This window comes from Hipposideros armiger, unplaced genomic scaffold (assembly GCF_001890085.2).
Source record: "Hipposideros armiger isolate ML-2016 unplaced genomic scaffold, ASM189008v1 scaffold_155, whole genome shotgun sequence".
NCBI classification, from domain to species: domain Eukaryota; kingdom Metazoa; phylum Chordata; class Mammalia; order Chiroptera; family Hipposideridae; genus Hipposideros; species Hipposideros armiger.
This window is the reverse complement of record NW_017731505.1, coordinates 2510085-2530079: the sequence shown is the minus strand read 5'-3', so window position 1 is coordinate 2530079 and position 19995 is coordinate 2510085. Positions and strand designations below refer to the sequence as shown.

General features: G+C 39.7%; 1 pseudogene; it reads left to right on the top strand.

Moving 5' to 3' along the window:
* The first annotated feature begins 1002 nt into the window (after positions 1-1002).
* The window catches only part of LOC109387361 (activating signal cointegrator 1 complex subunit 1 pseudogene), a 35112-nt pseudogene continuing 16119 nt past the window's right edge, over positions 1003-19995 (top strand).

The following is a 19995-nucleotide window of genomic DNA, read 5'->3' as shown; positions in this document are numbered from 1 at the left end:
GTTGAGCTGTTGTTCAGCATCTTAGCTGTGGAGGGCAGTGTCACTGGCCCTCATATGTGGGATCCGAACCGGGGCCCTCTAGCATCCCAAGCGAGTTCTTAACCATCGCGCCACTCGGCCGGCCCGGAACTATATTTTTAAAAGTTCTCTAGCAAGTGTGATGAGTAAGCAAGGTAGGGAAAAGTCTACGTTAGGCTATTGCAAGGTTTGTTATCAGTTATTGCATTTGTTATCTAAAAAATCAGATTACTGCATGTTTTATTCTTATATAGTCATATAGTTAAATAAGTAGGAGAATTGGGGGTTTTAGAAAATTTTCTGTTGCAAATATCCTTTTCTGATAAGACAGACAATCTTAGTATAAAAGAATAAATTAGTCTCAAAGTTGATGTTTGCTTAATGGAACATTGTGATTTATTCAAAGATAAGAACACCCTCTGGTTATAAACTGTGAGACATGGGTGAGATCAGCATATAAGTAAAAAAAACTGTGCTCCAGTGAAGTTCTGCCTGAGAGGCATGGCCTCACCCTCTGAGTGTTTGTTTGGGCTCCGTGCTAACATTACAGTGGTGTTTGCACCATCTGTGTAGGTGAAATAAATCATGTGTTTGTAGATATCAGAATGCAGGGTACTGTGAGCTAATAGTACATGGATTAATTCCACTTGAAAACTCACTGCAGATAGACCACCACGTGAGCCACACTAGGACAATAGAAAGAACACTGGATTCAGACTCCTGCGCCAATTCTAGCAGACAAATGCAGTCCCAGACCTGAGCCTCTGTGGGAGGGCCCAGCCCTGAAAAAATGGCGCCTTCCTGTGCACTTCTCATGTGCAAGCTCCATACCAGGGAAACAACGGTCCCAAAACCTCCAGCTCCTGCATCAACGGCACTCAGTTCAGTCCTTCCCGCAGGCTCCTGGGCCTCGCTCACACATCTACTCTCTCCACCAGGAACCGGGAGCACAAACCACCTGAGAAAGGAAAGTCTAACACATCTATGAAAGAGGAGACAAAAGTCACAGCCTTAGAATCTTCTGAAGAAGATAAGGAAAAAGAAGAGAATGCTGCTGTCAAAATCCAAGCAGACTTCCGGGAACATTCAGCCAGAGAGGAGGTGAAGAAAATGAAAAAAGGCGATCTTCAAGAAGAGAAAACACAGGAAAACAACTGAGAAGACTGGTTTTGCCTGCCGTTTCACAAAACATGAAAAAATAATCCAAAGCCACTAAAAAAAAAAAAAAAGAACACTGGATTCAAATTATAAATGTACCTTTTGGGTCAGCCCTAAAGACTCATAATATTGTACTTTATTGTGCTGTCTCATAGGTATTTATGCACACTGTACGGGGGCACTGTGGTAAACTCCCCAGTATCTGTTCTACTTTATCGCGTAGGAACTATTCAGTTTGCGGCATTGACTCAAAGCCAAGCGTCAGTGTGGGGCTCTGATTGGATTAAACCAATCCCACCCCTAACTTCAGTCATTGGTTTAGGTGACTCATGTCTAAGCCAATCAGATCATGGCAATTCCTAACCATGAAGATTGACTAAGGAGTTGTCCCATCAGAGTGAAGCTGAAGGATTTTGCTGATAATCCAGGGAGATGATTTGTTGAGTTTTGGTGTAAGTGAGCTGTTGACATATCTGGGAGTATGTTTGCCCACCTACTCTGCACTTGGTTATTTGGAAGCATCAGGACCTTCTTTCACGACTTTGTCAGCGTCAGAAACATTGGCCTCCTGCTTGTGGCTCCAAAGTAAGCAGGAAGGTGCACTGTTAGCTTTCTCTGCTAATTGCACATGCCTGGAGTGACTTGCCAGTGTATACTGAGGTTGGTTCATGTTTGCTTTTCTTCTCATTCTGCTATAAGACAGTAAGTATGGGGAGCAGTGATTAAGTCCTTGAATCACCTGCATCGGCCTGGTTTTAAACCCAAAGCTTTTTGGGGAGGGAGGAGGATTGAAAAGGCCCTCAGACAATATTGACTCTGCCCCTTAATCTGATAAAGCCCTGAACCAATGCCTAGAGAGATGAAATGTGTTTTCCCAAATGACTATAGAGGTAAGTTATTCTAGAGCAGGGGTCGGCACACTTTTGAGAAGGAAGAGCCTCTGGGGCCAGCAAACTGTGGCTTGCGAGCCGCATATGGCTCTTTGGGTACGTACATGTGGCTCTGAAATAAAATTGAAAATGAAAATAAAACTATCATAGTTTCCTTTATAACATTTTAAAGGATATTATTCACATAATGGTGATTATGTAAAAATATATTTATGGCTCTCGAATAATTTTTAAATTGTTGTGAGGGACAGGATTGGCTCTTCCAGGAGTTGGCAGACTTTTGAGATGGAACGTACCCAGAGAGCCGCAGGTGGCTCACGAGCTGCGGTTTGCCGACCCCTGTTCTAGAGAGTGTACTCACATGTGTGTTCTGATTCTTTAGCTACTCCCATTGGGAGATGCCATATGCTGAGAGCACTCCAGCCCAGGGTATCATTGTCCCTTGTCTGAACTACTGCAATGGCCTCCTAACTGCTGTCTCCATGTCTACCATACCACACCCAAACCATTTTTATATGGGAATCTGAGGGATCCTGATACACCAATATTAATATAATTCTTTTGAATGCCTTTACTCGGTGCTAGCATCCTGCCCACTGTGGCCAACCTATGTAGCCTATCTTGGCCCAATTCATTGATCAATCTTTCCTGTTTTCTCTGGAACTAGATATGTCCCATGAGTTCAAACACCCAGATAGGCAATGCTGTCCACCTCTGTGTAATATTTCGAATTTGTTCTGTCATTCCATTTAATGGTGAGATCAATCATTCTCAAATAATCACTTAGTTTTCCTCAATACCCCTAGTTATTGATATGGTTATAAATAGCCTTATATTTATAAGATACCTCATAGCTATCCTAGTTTGATGAACCTTATGGATTTTTGTAGTCAAGATGACTGGCATCCAGATAGCTCATGGAGAGTAAGCAAAATGTAACTTTCTCCAAGCTTATGTTGCTTTGGGAACATTCATGCACCATGTAGTATAGAGCAATGGTTCCCAATTTCAGATGATTTCATCCCCCAGGGGCTATTGGAAGTCTGGAGACATGTTTTATGATCATGACTGTCGTGGAGGTGCTAGTGGCATCTGTTGGTTTGTCAGAAGAGTCATGACGTATTTTGTCTATGTTTTTCAAAGGTCATTTATTTATATAAAGAACAAAGATCAATCAATAATATATTGCCCATTCTGTTCGATAACCTTTTGCCATCTTTCAGTGAGACCCATAATTCCTCGTTCATAGAAGGACCTGTCATTATTTGCAAAAAACTGAACAAGGTGCTGATTTACAGCCTCATCTGAATTGAACGTTATACCACGCAAGGAGTTTTGAAGAGAGCAAAACAAGTGGAAGTCTGATGGCGCAAGGTCAGGCGAGTATGGTGGTTGTGGCAACACATCCCATCCAAGCTCTAATAATTTTTGACGGGTGATCAGACTTGTGTGTGGTCTCTCGTTGTTGCGACGGAACACAACTCCTTTACAATTAACAAGCCCTGGATGTTTCTGGATGATGGATTCGTTCAAACTGTCCAATTGCTGACAGTCCACATTCAAATTGATTGTTTGGTTCCTTGGTAGGAGCTTGAAAAACATGACACCTTTACAATCCCACCACACCGAGAGCATCACCTTCCTCTGATGAATGTCTGCTTTCGATGTCGTTTGAGGTGAATCATCACGTCGGGACCAAGACTGTTTGCACATCACATTGTTGTAAACAATCCACTTCTCATTACCAGTTATCAGTCGCTTCAAAAAAAGATCGCTTTCCTCACGTTTAATGAGCATTTCGCAGATGTTTATATGCGCCGTCAAATGAACTTCTTATGTATCCTAGCTTATTCACGTGGTCATGAATGTTTGAATGATGGATGTTCAGTGTTTCTGCAATCTCCTGTGTTGTGTAACATGGGTTTGACTCGATCAATGCCTTTATTTTGTCGTCATCAACCTTGGTGGGCCTCCCTGACTGAGGAGCATTGTTGAGATCAAAATCACCAGCACGGAATGTCGTGAACCATCATTGGCACTGATGTTCTTGTAGAACATTGTCACTGTAAACTTTATGCAACTTTTCACAAGCTAGATGCACGTTCTTCCCTTTATGGGAGTAAAACAGTAAAATATGGCAAAAATGCACAGTTTGGTCTTCCATCTTCAACTTGTTGTAAAATCTCCAAAACTCAACCAAATCGCTCAATTTGTTTTTAGAATGAAGGTAGAACTGTCAGCTGTCAAATGACATAGCAATAACTTAGATGCTAATGACTCGAGCACTTCCAAAAATGAACAAGTGCCATGTGTCGTAAACATGCATCATGACTTTTCCGACAACCCAATAGTAGATAGTGGCCAAGGATGCTGCTAAACATCTTTCGATGTACAGGACAATCCCCCACAACACAGAATTGTCCAGTTCAACCTGTTAGTGGTGCTGAAGTCAGTAAACCCTGGCATAAATCATGTGGTTTTTATGCTGGTGGGCTTGAGCATATTATAAATGCAGTTATTGTCTTTTCCTGATATTGTCAATGTGAATAAATGTACCCTTTCATTTCAGTCGGCTTATTTGGTAGGAATTACAAGTCTCTGTGCTGGTAGGAAGAGAGAAGAGAAATACAGAAAAGAGCAGAGTGCAGAGGCATTTTATAGTTTGTAGAAGACAAACATAATTAAATTATGAACTTGACAAGTCCCCTTCTTCCATGGGAATTAAAGCAGTAGTGCTCCAAGAAGTTGTTTCTGGAGGGATAGGGAGAGAACGTGGCCAACGGCCTTGGGCTCATAATTTTTAACTTCTCTGGAGCTGAAAATGGCCATGAGCCAGTGTGGTTTCCAAATCAATGAAAAACACCTTCACATCAAATGCACCCCAGCTGAAAAATAAGGGCAGTGTATAGGATAACATGTCTGTGGGGTTTTTTTGAAGCTCCTATAAGATTTCCATATGCAACACTTATAATCTCTATTTGAGTTCTTCCTGAAATACAGTGACTCAGCTTCTTTCCGGATTTTTCTGTCGGTACTTTTATGGGTTAAAAGAAGAGAAAACTGCGGCTCAACACAGGCAAGCAGACAGAACATGAAAGATTGGTGGAATAGAAAGGCAAAGGGGTGGGGCTAAAGAAACAGGGATGTCATAGGTGGACTGTGCAGAGGACGGAAGGACGAGATTGTCAGAAGTTTCCTCTAGGAGCCCCTGAGGGGCAGTGAGATGCAGGAGATAAGGACACTGGGGAGGGGCAGTGAGGCTGGCAGCAGGAAAGCAGATGACACAGCAGCCCAGGGAGGCGTCCATCATCTTGCAGGAAACTGAAGGGCTTCCACTGTCCAGACAGCTGCAGGCATGCCATCTTGTCAGTTACTGTGAAGCACAAAAACTAGCAGCTGACACCAATGTGGCTTTTCTATTATAGTGTTGGAAAGTACTAGTGCTTTCAGGAATTCCTGAAAGGTGTGGAGGAGTGGGAAAAGCCTGGAGGGCCCAACATGGGTGCTCTCCTGCTGTCATATAAGCTTGTACAGAAGGACATGAGTTGTGAGAACTCTGAGCACAGGTGATTTGGTGCAGCAGAGCAGCATGCCTCACTTTCAGAAATCCTCAGCCTTTTGGACTTTTTTGCCATTTGTACTTCTTCCTATGTGCTACATCCTAATGTTTTTTACTTAAACATTGAAAGTCTTCCTTTTAAAGCAATTTAAAAGTTGCCATCTTTGTGAAGGCCTCTCGACTTTGCATCTTTATTCCTAGAAGTGTTGTTTGGCACAAAATAGGTGCCTAGTAAGTGCTGAGTGAAAGAAAGCATGTCATTATCCATTCACACCTTACGGGAATTAATTCTGCACCTTCGATCACATCTCATAACCAGGCTGGGAGCAGTGCAGCTGGGGCATGACACAGAGGGATTCTTTCAGTGCATCCAGGACATAAAACACACCAGATGGGGGTCAGGTCCTTAAGATGAAGAGACAAATAAGGATTGCCCGTGCCCTCTAGAATCTAGCAGTTGTCACAGTTTGTAAATGATAATTGCAGGGATGAGCTTGTTGTTCACAACTTAGCGTTCTCATTTTGTCCATTAGCTTCCAGAGAACCAAGACATTTTGGAATTTCTAAGTGTGTTGAAGTGCAAATTTAAACCAAACTTAAAATAAGGCTGGGTGTATGAACAGGTCTAAAGGCTTCGTTTCTCTCAGTATCTGCAGTAACTCCTGTCAGGTGATAAAATATGTCTTCAAACACCCCCTTGCACCATGAATCGGTGTGCAAATTAGAACAAACTTTAGGGAGGACGATTTGGCACAAGTATCAGAAGCTTTAAAAGACTTCATATCGTTTGAATGATTGATTTCTCTTCTAGGAATTCAGGAGAAGGAAGCAGAGATGTACATACATACATAAAGGTGTATCATCAAAGAATGTTGTTGATGCATTAAAAATTGGCAAGGGACAAATCCAAAGGCCTAGGAAATTGGCAAAATTGGTTAAATAAATTACCTACCTTCATTAGATGTAATGCCAGCTAGTCATATAAAAACAAACACGTTTTCAAGACCACTTAATGCATGGGGTACTTTTTAATGATACTTTTAGTGACAGTGTAGCTTATAAAATAGTATACTTGATTCCAATTTTTGTGTAAAAATCAGAGGCTGCAACAAATACAAAGATAAGTGCTTATTGGTGCTTCCCTCCAGTTTCATTTTAAAATTTCATACTCCTGTAGATTCTGCAGTTTTGTTTTTTACAATAATGTGAGTTAATTAGGTAGTTAGAAAAAATTCTTTGAAAATTCAACTTTGCCTCTTTGCTTTTGGTTATAAGATTGACAAATTAGAGTGGTCTCCACCCAGTTCCAGAGGCCATGGGATAAGTTACAGAATTCGATGGGGATATCATTTACTGTCCCAAAAACGCAATGTCGTAGGTACTGTGAATAGCTGTATTGTACACACAAGGATGCTGAATTTAGAGAAGGTAAGTAATTTTCCTATCACACATAGCAAAAAGAAGTGTCCAAGTTTGGACTCTGAGCCGATTCTACAAAGCCAGGTGTACAAAACTCACACTCCACTTTGGAAAGTAAGCTTTTAAGTATGAACTTTCTAGTGCCCATCAACGTGGCATGTGTCTTAATAAATGCAGTGAAAGAACATTAACCATGAAAGCAAGCTCTTGAATTTAAAGACAGGTCTTCACAAGTCAGTTAATCCAGCACTGCAGTGAAATATGCAATTCCGCCTGCAGCCCCAAACTGTTTCCATCAATATGAAGAGTGAGACTTGAAATTTTGGTTGTCTGCTGCTCATTATAGGGTGTTTCATGCCCTGTGATGTCTTAGTCAGCTTGGGCTGTCCTAACAAAATACCGTAGCTTGGGGGCTTAAATAACCGAAATTTATTTCTCAATGTTCTGGAGACTGGAAGTTCAAGATCAAGGTGCTGGCAGATTCGGTGTCTGGTGTCTTCCTTGAACGTAGATTACCATCTGGTAGTCTTTTGCTGTCCCCTCACATGGTGGGAGGGATGGGAGCTCTCTGGGGTCTTCTTTATCAGGGCACTGATCCCATTCATTAGGACCCCACCCTCATGACATCATCACCTCCTACAGGCCCCACTTCCAAGCACCATCACACTGGGGGTTAGGATTTCAACATATGAATTTGGGGATGGGGGACACAAACACTCAGTATACATCAGTAGCCTTGGCCTTCTGATGTGACATGACTAAATGATTTACCTCACTTCACAACTTCTAGCTAAAAAACCCAATGCTATACATTATCTCTGCAGGGGCCATTGTAACAAATGCTTTTTTATTAAAAATTTTCTAAAGATAAAGGTTTAGAAAAGTCATCAGTTTTGATATCCCACAAAACAAAGATCTCAGTGCAGTGTTTGAAGATCTTTTAAGACTGCTGCCTAATATTCATGCATAGAACTGCTGCTGTTGTTTGTGCAATTTTGGAAAATAATAACATAGAAAAACAGAGGAAAATGCCATGAAAAGCTACACCAAAACCTAGGCTTTAAAAAGACCTTTTCTTCAAACTCAGGCAAATAAGGTGATTTTTTTTTTATATGCAAAGCACTGCTCTTTTAAATATGAAGATATTTAGAAATGGAATCTAACAGTGTGGTTTTCAAAGGAAAGCTTCCTGGGGTAGCAGCTATTAACACTTTATGTATGGGATTGTTATCTAAGCTCCTCCAAGAACCAAACAACAAAGTGTTTATTGTATCCTATCTCTGAATAATATGCAAACTCTTTTTTCTTCCTTTTTTTTGTGGTGTGGTTATGGGCAAACTCTGCAACTGGTGACAATTTTCCCAAACCTATGACCATTCCCAGCATCTGAATACATATGCATGAGAGCTAGTTGAAGAAACAGATTCTGAGCTAAGTTAAATGCAAGTAGCTTATTTGGGAAGTGGTCCCAGAACACTGGTAGGGGAGGGGGGAAGTGAGACAGAGAATCGCTGAATATAGGGCTTGATATCAAGCAGATTATCACTGTCGGCAACTGTGGCTTAATCTTGCCGGGCACTCCAAAAAGCTGAATAAGACATGTACCTCAGAATTATCCCGCCTGAAGAACAAGGGAGCTGAGGTATTGGTAGACCAACTCCCATCAGTCATTGGTTGAGGCACCTCCCAGGGGATATAATTTCCCAGCTGTCCCAATTGCTATTGCTGCTCCAATAGCAATGCGATCTCTGGCATCCATAGAATGTTCTCAGGCAAAAAACCAGGCAGGTGCTGGCAGTTGGGAGTCAGCTGGTATGCACTAAGATAAGAGTGAGGGGATTTGGGTGGGGTGCCAACAGGGTCTACTACCGATTGATTGGCCAAATTAGTAGTTGGATCCAAAATGCATTTTCTCCTGCTGCTCTCTGAAGCTGGGAAGCATATCTACAATAGAACACTTTGGGGCTCCGTTTTTTAGAACAATTATCTGAAGCAAATATAGCAAAAGATTAAGTTTTGACTAAGTTTTTTTGTAGGTGCATGGATGTTCTTTAGAACATTCTCTACTTTTCTGTATACCTGAAACATTTCATACTAAGCCAGAAAAGACAAAACAAAAGACGAAGTTTTTTTTGTGTGGCATTCGCATTTTTGCCATTTTTTGGAAACAAAATTGTGCAGTCGAGTGATGGCCATATGGATATTTTTCCTCCACTGGAATTTCAGTTTGAATGTTGAACTTTGTAGTTCGAATGTTGAATTTTCTAGCTCTAATTTTGAATTCCATAGTCGTGCCCACTGTGTGATTGTACTCACTTCAGAAACCTAAGTATCTCCTTCCCTTCCCAAGTCTTTGGACTAAGAAATGAAGCTCCTTCAGCAAGATGTCCAGGAGTGTTATCCGGTAGTACCTCTCAAGTCCAAGCTGTGGGTCAGGAGCATGGAACTTGAAACACAGGACCTAAGTGAGAGATAAAGAGAGAATTGCTGCTTTCAAGATTTTGATTCTGGAATTTTGTCCGTTTGTGTGTGCATTAAATTCCTGTCAAAACACAACCATCTGTGACATTCCAAATTTGGGGGGGGGCAGTAAAACAAAGAGCCAGTGGATTTGTTATGAGTTACCTGACGAGGTCAGGAGGCAGATTGCATGGACAATGAATCAGCACTAGCTCGGCCAGTCTTTCTGGATCAACCTGGCTTCCAGATTTCTCCCCACTCCCTCTCTACTTGGGGTGAGAATAGCCTTAGGCCAAACAGAAAACAGCAAAGTTTGTCTTTGCCACTCCCTCTTCAGCACTTGCGGGAGAGGCCAACTGTAAACTGGCAAAGCCTTTTAAAAATAGATAATATATTCACATGGTTTAAAATGCAAAAAGTACAAAACAGTTTACAATGATAAGTCTGCATCTTACTTTCCTTCTTCAGGCACCCACTTCCCCAACCTGGAGGCAGCCAACAATGACAGAATGGTGGATGTACCATTCCAATGATATTTTAGGACTATACTCTTACAAACAAGTATGTGAATATGTACTTTTTTAAAAAAAGCATAAAATTTACATGGGTCTATACCTTACAGTTTCCATTGAAGATCTATCTTGGATATTGCATCATACCAGTACATTACAATGTTCTAATTTGTAAAAATAATGCATAATGTATTGTATGAATATACCAGAATTTATCAAAATAATAGGCATGTAAGTTCTTTCAAATATTTGCTATTACAAGTAATGCTGCAATGAATAAGCTGCATATGTGCTAGTATTTGTAAAATAAATTCCTGAAGGTAATTTCTGGGTCAAATAGTTTTCGAGGTCTGACAATTAAGTTCGAGAACTTGTTGCAACAATGTTGCTAACATTTTTTGATATCAGAGGGATTATTCATTATGAATTTGTACCAACTGGACAAACAGTGAACCAAGTTTACTATTTGGAAGTACTGAAAAGGCTGCGTGGAAAAGTTAGACGACATGAACTTTTTGCCAAACATTCATAACTCTTGCATCATGACAATGCAACAGCTCACACGGCACTGTCTGTGAGAGAGTTTTTAGCCAGTAAACAAATAACTGTATTGGAACACCCTCCCTACTCACCTGATCTGGCCCCCAGGTACTTCTTTCTTTACCTGAAGATAAAGGAAATATTGAAAGGAAGACTCAGATGTTGGTTTATGCTAGCCCTGAATGTGAATAAATTAAAGTAGTTCCAGATAAGTAACTCCTGGCGTTCAGCAGAAGTAATGCAAATCTTGCTAGAGGAAAGAACAATAAATATGAGCTCACCATAAAAAAAACAAGTAAATACATGAGGAAATAGCCAATATGAGTAAGTCAGCAAAAACTAAATAACTAGGAGATGTTGACTACCAGGACTTAGGATATTAGGGTTATCAGATAAAGACTAGGCAAGGACTATATGTCTATGAAATATTTACAGATGGAATAGCAATGAGCAAGGAGCAGGAAATAATTTTTTTTTAAATCCAGGCAGATTTTCAAAAGAACCAAATAGAACCTTTAGAAATGAAAAAAAAAAGATCATTGCAATTTAAACTCTAGATATATGCATAGATAGTAAAACTAAGTAAAAGTAAGGAAGAGATTGCAGGATATGGCAGGGAAGTGTTTCCTGTAGAAGGGAAGGAGCAGGGGTGTGACTGCATAGTGATACATGGAGATTCCTGGAGTATGTAATGTCTTAATTCTTGACCTGGGTGGGAGTTACACACATGTTTGACTTATGGTTACTCAATTTGCTGAATTTTGTTTTACACACTGCTATAGATTGAATGGGTTCCCTCAGAATTCACATCGTTAGGCAATTTCGTCATTGGGCGCACTTACACACACCTAGGTGGTCTAGCTAGCTTATGCACACCTGGGCTCTGTGGTACAGCCTATTGCTCCTAGGCTACAAGCCTGTACAGTGTATTGCTGTACTGAATACTGTAGGCAGCTGTGACACAGTGATAAGTATTTGTGTGTCTGAACATAAAAAAGTAGAGTAAAAATAATGGTATAAAAGATAAAAAATAGCACACCTGTGTAGGGCACTCAGCATGAATGGAGCTTGCAGGACTAGGTGAGTCGGTGAGTGAGTGGGAGTGACTGTGAAGGCCTAGGCCATTACACTACTGTAGACTTTATAACACTGTACACCAACATCACTACAAACATGTCACTAGGCGATAAGAATTTTTCAGCTCCATTATAATCTTATGGGACCACTGTGGTATATGCGGTCTGTCGTTGACTGAAATGTCATTATGCGGTGTGTACTATATATCTAATTGGAGTTCCATAATGAAGGAACAGACAGGATGAGGGAGAGGAAGTATTTGAAGAAATAATGGCTGGGATTTGCCAGAACTGATGAAAATCATGAATTCACAGATGAAAGAAACACCATGTATACCAAGAATGGTAAATTAAAAGAAATCAACTCTTAGACATATAGTTATACTAAAACTGCAGCCATTGAGAAAAGACATTTTCATTCTTAAAGGAATGAGCTAGATAATGAGGACTATCTTTTTTTGGGGTGGGGGAGAGGCGCTGGGGGGAGAGGGTATCTTTTTAAATGTTGGCAGAAAATAGCCCTCAACATAGCATTGTATTCTCAGCAAAACTATACTTTGGGGAAAAGGGTGAATTCTAGGAGCTACTAAAGGGTTCATTTTAGGATGAAGGAAAATAAATTTAGAATCAGTGTTTGAGATGCAAGAACAAATGGTGATCATAAACATTTATTAAAGCATATGGAACTATAAATGAACATTATCTTTATAAATTGATGTGAAAATATTGTCTAAAATACTTCAGAAAAGTAGTGTGTCAGGTGAGAAGGAATTTTTAGAGTTATGTTCTAAGGTCTTTGAATTTGTTACAAAAGAGTTGATACTGATTCATTTTCTACTTTGTTAAGTATTCATGGTACATTTCTTTTTATTTTTTATTTTTTTAGATTTTTATTGGGGAATTGGGGGATGGGAACAGTGCTGGAGAATTGGGGGAAGGGGAACAGACAAGTTGCTGTCATTTTGTTCTTCAGTCTAGTTGTGGAGGACGTTGCTTCACTGGCCCAAGTTGGCACCATCATTGCACTCTTCCCGGGCAAGGCAGATCAGTCGCCGGCTTCTGGACGGCCGCTCACTGCGGCTGCTGGCCGCTCACACTGGCTGCTGGCTATATATGGTAGCCCATGGCAACCCACTGCCACAGGGGCTGCAGCCTACGCCGTCGCCGTCGACTCACGGCAGCCCAGCTCCAGGTTGAGCTGTTGTTCAGCATCTTAGCTGTAGAGGGCAGTGTCACTGGCCCTTATATGTGGGATCAGAACTGGGGCCCTCTGGCGTCCCAAGCCAGTTCTTAATCATTGCGCCACTCGGCCAGCCCTCATGGTAAATTTTTAAGGCTTTAACTTGTAAGCCAGTAGAAGAGAAAATAAAATTTTAAGTAATCAAACATATGAGGCCACTGTTACCCTAATACCAAAACCAAAGACATAAAAAAAAACAACCAAAAAAACCCCAACTCCAGACCAATATCTCTCATGAACACAGATGCGAAAGAAGTCCTCAACAAAATATTAGCAAATTGAATCCAATAATGTATAAAGTGAATTATATTTCATATTGCAAACAAGTGGGATTTATCCCAGGTATACAAAGCTGGTTCAATATTTGAAAATCATAGACACAGCCAACAGTTTAGTGGTTACCAGAGGGGGAGAGGGGACGAGGGGTGGTAGAAGAGGGTAACAGGGGTCAAATATTAATATATGGTGATGAAAGGGGAACTGACTCTGGGTGGTGAACACACAATGTGACATATAGATGATGTATTATAGAATTGTACACCTGAAATCTATATAATTTTACTAAGCATTGTCACTCCACTAAATTTAATAAACATAAAAAATTAAAATCAGTTAATGTAATCCATCAATCACATCAACAGGCTAAAGAAGAAGAACCACACGATTATATCAATAGATGCTTTGAAAGGTCTTTGACACTCTGAGACCTCAAAAATTGACCTGTAGTTTCTTCTAGTACTTTTATATTATATACATGCATATATATATATATATTTATGTATATATAAAATATAAAAGTATATATTTTTATTTTGTAATTAAAATTTATTGGGGTGACAATAGTAAAATTACATAGGTTTCAAGTGCACAATTCTGTAATACATCATTTATATATCATGTTGTGTGTTCACCACCCAGAGTCAGTTCTCCTGCCATCACCATATATTTGATCCTGTTACCCTCATCTACCACCCCCTCCCCCCTTAACCTCTGGTCACCACTAAACTATTGTCTGTGTCTATGAGTTTTTGTTTCTTTCTTTGTCTCGTTCCTTTGTTGCTTTTAGTTTTACTCATATATCCCACATATCAGTGAAATCATATGGTTCTCGACTTTTTCTTTCTGACTTATTTCACTTAGCATAATAATCTCAAGATCCATCCATGTGGTTGCAATTGGCACCATTTCATCTTTTCTTATGGCAAAGTAGTATTCTATTGTGTATATATACCACAACTTCTTTATCCAGTCATCTATCGAAGGACACTTTGGTTGTTTCTATGTCTTGGCCACTGTAAATAAAGCTGCAATGGACATTGGAGTACATATATTTTTACGGATAAATGTTTTCAGATTTTTTTGGGTAGATACTCAGGAGAGGGATTGCTGGGTCATACAGTAATTCTGTTTTTAATTTTTTGAGGAATCTCCACACTGCCTTCCACAGTGGCTGCACCAATCTGCATTCCCACCCACAGTGTATGAGGGTTCCTTTTTCTTCACAGCCTCTCAACACTTGCTATTATTTGCCTTGTTGATGATGGCCATTCTAACTTGTGTGAGGTGATATCTCATTGCGGTTTTGATTTGCATTTCTCTGATGATGAGTGATGTTGAGCATCTTTTCATATGTCTATTGGCCATCTGTATGTCCTCTTTGGAGAAATGTCTATTCAGGTCCTCTGCCCATTTTTTAATTGGATTGTTTTTGTTGCTGTTGTTGTTGGGTTGTATGAGTTCCTTATATATTTTGGATATTAGCCCCTTATCGGATATAAATATTGCAAATATTTTCTCCCATTTAGTGGGTTGCCTCTTTATTTTGTTGATTGTTTCTTTTGCTATACAGAAGTTTATTTATTTGTCTGATATTGATCCTTCTATGGTGGGTGAGTTATGGAACTTTTTTGTATTTTTCTTTTTCCCCCAGATTTTTAATGTGTTATACTATTACCAATTAATTGACTAATTTATCTTTTGTTTTCATTGATTTGAGATGTCAATGTTATCAGATACTGAAATTCCTGGATGTATTTGGGTCTATTTCTGGACTTTCAGTTCTGACTTGATCTTTTTATATTTAATCCACGTTAAACCCTGTTTAAGGTGTTGTGGTTTTATAATGTGTTTTAATATGTCATAGGGCTAGTTCCCCTTTGTTCTATTTTTTTCAAGAAATTTTCTGGATATTTTTTCTTATTCAGTTTTCTATATCAACTTTGGCTCTTCTATTAAGAATATGGGCATTTTTATTGAGGTAGTTTTATATTTTGTGCAATCCAGGGCAACTTGACATCTTTAGTCATCTATTCAACAATTATTTATTGTACACCTACTATGTGTTTGTAATGTTCTGGGTGCAGGGATAGAATGGTGAATGAAACAGAAAAAGAATACTGCCCTGGAGGATGTTATTATTTAGGCTGGAAAAGAGGTAATAGACAACAACAAAAAACCTGAAGTAAAATATATAGTATGGGGCCGGCCGAGTAGCGCGAAGGTTAAGAACTGGCTTGGGATGCCAGAGGGCCCCGGTTCGGATCCCACATGTGAGGGCCAGTGACGCTGCCCTCTAAAAAAAAATATATATATATATATATATATATATATATATATATATATATATATATATATATATATATATATGGTATGTTATATGGCAATAGATGTTAAGGAGAAAATTAAAGCTGAAATAGGTTATTGGGAGTATGCGGAAATGGGTTATAATTTTATGAAAAGTGGCCAGAGATGGCTTCAGTGTGAAGGTGCATTGGAGAAAGACTTGAAGGACTGAGGGAACAAACCACGTGGATATTTGGAAAGAGCATTTCAGGCAGAGGGAACAGCTAGTGCAAAGGTCTAAAGCCCTAGTATCTCTGGAGTTTTTAAGGAAAAACAAGGTGGAGCTGAACAAACAAGGACAAAAGTCGTCAAGGTGATGCAGAGAAATAATGGACTGCAGCATTCACAGACTGGTAGCCATTCTCAGGACTCTGCATCTCATTGGAAACCCTAGCTGCAAAGGAGTCTGGAAAGGTTTTCATCATTCCAGCCTCTATGTTACAGAAAGCCATGCTAAAAGTCAAATGGAGTGAGTGTTGAACAGTTTCCAGTACCTTCCTTGAAAACTAGATCAGTGTGTGTGTGTGTGTGTGTGTGTGTGTGTGTGTGTGTGAGAGAGAGAGAGAGAGAGAGAGAGAGAGAGAGAGAGAGAGAGGTAGGTGGGGAATATTTAAAATGTAAAAGTCACTTTAAATCCGGTTTAGTAATTGTCAGTTACAAATAGCCTACATTAGAAATGCAAGGTGACCGGGAAAATTATTTGCACTTTATACAAACAACTATGTGTGAACAGGAGCAAACTATGTTACTAGGGTTGGGGAAGAGTGAGGAGGATAGAAATAGAGATGAGTCAATTCATCACACATATGGGTCAGTTAGTGTAGTGACTAATTTTACTACAGATACAATTGCCTCAAATTTATCTTTGCATCAATGTGTATTGATTATTGTAGGGGATGTTCATCATAGTTGTGGCTACCCATCATCTTTTTCTAAGTCTTTCTGTACTTGGGGAAATGCACAGGTTATGAGACCTCAGGAGACTAACCAATTGTCAGGGTTTGTCTGGGACTGAGGAATTCCCCAAGATGTAGGACTTTAATTGCTAAAACCAGGAGAATCCTGGCCCAGTGGGAATTAGTTGGTTACTCTAGGTCTTCTCTCCCAGGTGTAGAATCAGAGCTCACATTCCCAGGTTCCTTTGGGGGGCTAGGATGTGGCATGTAACCATGGCTTTGCCATTTACAATAAAAACCCCATCCAAGAGCTGGATTCAGAGCTGAGCTAGGAAGAACAGGCTTGCCATGAGCCTCCACTGACTGGAAGGGACGATGCTCCAGCTGGCTGCCTTTCAGGGGTGGGGGCAGTGGCTGCAAGTTTGCATTCCTGATGCAAAAGAGCTGGCGGCTAGAAGCCCTATCATTTGCAATCAAGCTGAAGTCCTGGCACTAGAGGCTTGATGGTGGCAACAGTAAAGCAGCAGCAGCAGCGTCTTCCCCAACATCAGGCTATTCTGCAGCATGGTTTTGGCATCTTTCCTGGAAGCTACGCCTTGGATCTGTTTCTTCAGCCCTCCCAGTGGTTCCGGAACTACTGAATATCTTTCAATAAACCCTTGTCCTGCTTAAACCCACCAGAGAATGGGCTCCATTGTTTGCCTGTCAGAATCCTGACCAATAAAATAAAATTTGAATACTTCACATACAGGATGATGGATATAGCTCCTTTTAAGTATATACTTTTTTTCAGTAAAAAAAATTTTTTTGTAGATATATGCAGGAAGGGGTGCGAGAAACTGCCAAAGGGAGATTCTGCAATAATTTCATATTCCTAACATATATTTATCAAATTTCTGACATTGCAGTGATAATTACTCATTCCTCTTTTGTTCTTTTCTGTTTTTTTCTTGCCCTTGTGCCCCATTGAGTTTGCTAAGTGAATAGGTGTATGCTGTTATGACATAGGGTGAAAACAATGTGAATATGTGAGGTACGTTTATTTCCTTTGCTCTAATATTTTTCCCACTTTTTACATATTTAGGTCTTTAAATAATATCATTCAAAAAGTTTTCTGGGGAGCTCATTTTCCTAAATTACAAACCAAATTTTGTACTTTTTCTTAAAAAATAAGTTTTTTATTTTGCAATAATTTTCAATTTACAGAAAAGTTGCAAAGATGGTACAGAGATTCCCGCATATCCTTCACCCAGCTTCCCTATTGTTAACATCTCATATAATCATGGCATTGTGCTTTAATTTCTGTAGCATCTAAATCATAATGTGGGACCTTGAAATATCATATACAATCAGTACCTTAAGAACAGCTTCTAATTAATAAACAGAGGGCATTTGGATTTTAACAGCAATGGCTTTCTTTGTTCTTCGCACCCAATCTTACTATATATTTTGATGTGAAAGTCTCTGCTTCCAGCAGTCCTTGTTCCACATAGATCTCTTTCTGGTCTTGCTGTTTCTCATTAGCACCAATATCCTTGGATGGTGTATGAAGACTATAGCTAGAACTCAAGAAGGCACCCACAGATATAGTTTGTTGGAGGAAGCCCATTACAAATGTAAGCTCAGCATTTCAACATCTACTTTACACAGACTGGGAAAAAGTATACCATAGAATGGAGCTTCTCCAATTTTACTGTGCACAGGAGAGGCTCTTGTTAAAATGCAAATTCAGTTTCAGCAGGTCTGGGGTGGGCGCTGAGACTCTGCATTTCTAGCAAGTTCCCAATGATGCTCATGCTGCTGGTCCATGGACCCCTATTTGAGTAGCAAGCCTGTGAAGACTGTTTCCTTGGTCATGATGTAGTTGTTCTAGATGGCATTAAAGGAGCCATCTTTGCCACAGTTAGTGCTAACCCCAAGGCCAGAATCAAGTGGAAATTCAAAGTGACATTGTCCTTTTTGTAACATGGATTAGCATCACAGGCTTGTATATTTCTCTTCATATAAGGACAGTCTCTGAAAACAGTTAAATATTACAAAAATGTAATAGATTTAGGTGATAAATTATAACCATTTAAGTTTAGACTCTAAGATCCTGGAGAGGAAGAAAAGTAAAATTTATGGAGCGTTTACCATGGGACTTGGGAGATATGGGAAACTTTTGCGGGTTTGTTGAACATCAGAGTAGAAAATATCCTCCACATTCACATGTCACATTAAGGCTAAAACATGGAATAAAATGAATTATTTTGTAGTAGGACGCAATTTGACTTTTCATTGAAGACTTTCATGTAGTTTGATAATACTCAGCGGCCATTTATTTAAGGAACTCATGACCATGTCACAGTAGAGCAGAGAAAGAATAGGGTATTGGGGATATTTATAAATCAAATCTGTTCTCAATATGGTCAAAAGAATTGATCATACTATTGTTTTAGAATTTCCAAGCCAGATCAAAAGTTTAAGAGGAGCTCAGGAGATTTGGAGTTAGAAACTTCTATCTGTGATATAAAAATGTGATTTAAGTTTAGGAATAAAAGAACCACTTTATATCAGAGCTACTATAAATTTTTTTGTGCTTATGTGCAATTTATTCTAAGGTTTTAAAAAACATATGGAACATCTCTATTTTCTATAAACTATTAAATACCAAACCAAGAAACCTGGAATCTATGTTGAAAAGCAAGTCATGTGTCACAAAACATGCTGAAGGTTGCAGCTGTTCTCCTACTTGGGAATGGAGTGTATTTTCTAACTATAAACTCCTTGAGTGCTATGAGTTGAGAGGTGAATGTGTGCTTGAGGGTAACTTTCGTGCAGTAATAATCAAATGAGATAATCATAAAGGAGTCTGTGTGGATTTATGTTATCCAGAGAATCGAGGGGCTTCTGGTCATGGGCTGCGAGTGAGGGAGAGAGACTCCTGAGACACTTGAGGAGACCTCTGAGCAGTGTGTTTGTTCTTTAAAAGCTGTGGGGTGGAAAAGCCTGGCTTCTCTTTTCCATTCCATGTTAAAAGCCCACAATGGGTTTCTTTCTCTGAATAGGACATACCCCAGATTCTAGTCTATTAAGGAATTGAAGTGGTGACTAATTATCATAACAATAGAATTCAATGTAGTATTATATGTATACATATAGTATTACATATATTAGTTTTCTATTGCTGCATAACAAATTAACACAAACCTAGAGGCTTCAGAAGGCTGGAATCAAGGTGCCAGCCAGGTTGCATTCTCATCAGAGGCTTGACTGGGGAAGATTCTGCTTCCAAGATCCCTCAAATTGTTGGTAGACTTTGTCTCCTTGTGGTTGTAGGACTGAGGTTCTGGCATCTTCCTGGCTGTTGGCTGGCAACTGCTCTAAGGTCCTAGAGGCTGCCAACACTTCCCTGCCATGTGGCTCTTTCCATAAGCAATTCACAACATGATTGTGTGCTTCTTCAAGGCCAGCAGGAAAGTATCTCCCTTCAGCCTGCTAAGATGTAACTATAAGAGTGACATCCTGTCACCTTTGCCATACAGCAGCCTAATCATGGGAGTGACATCCCATTAGTTTTGCCATATTCTGTGGTTGGAAAAAAATTACAGCTTCCACTCATACTT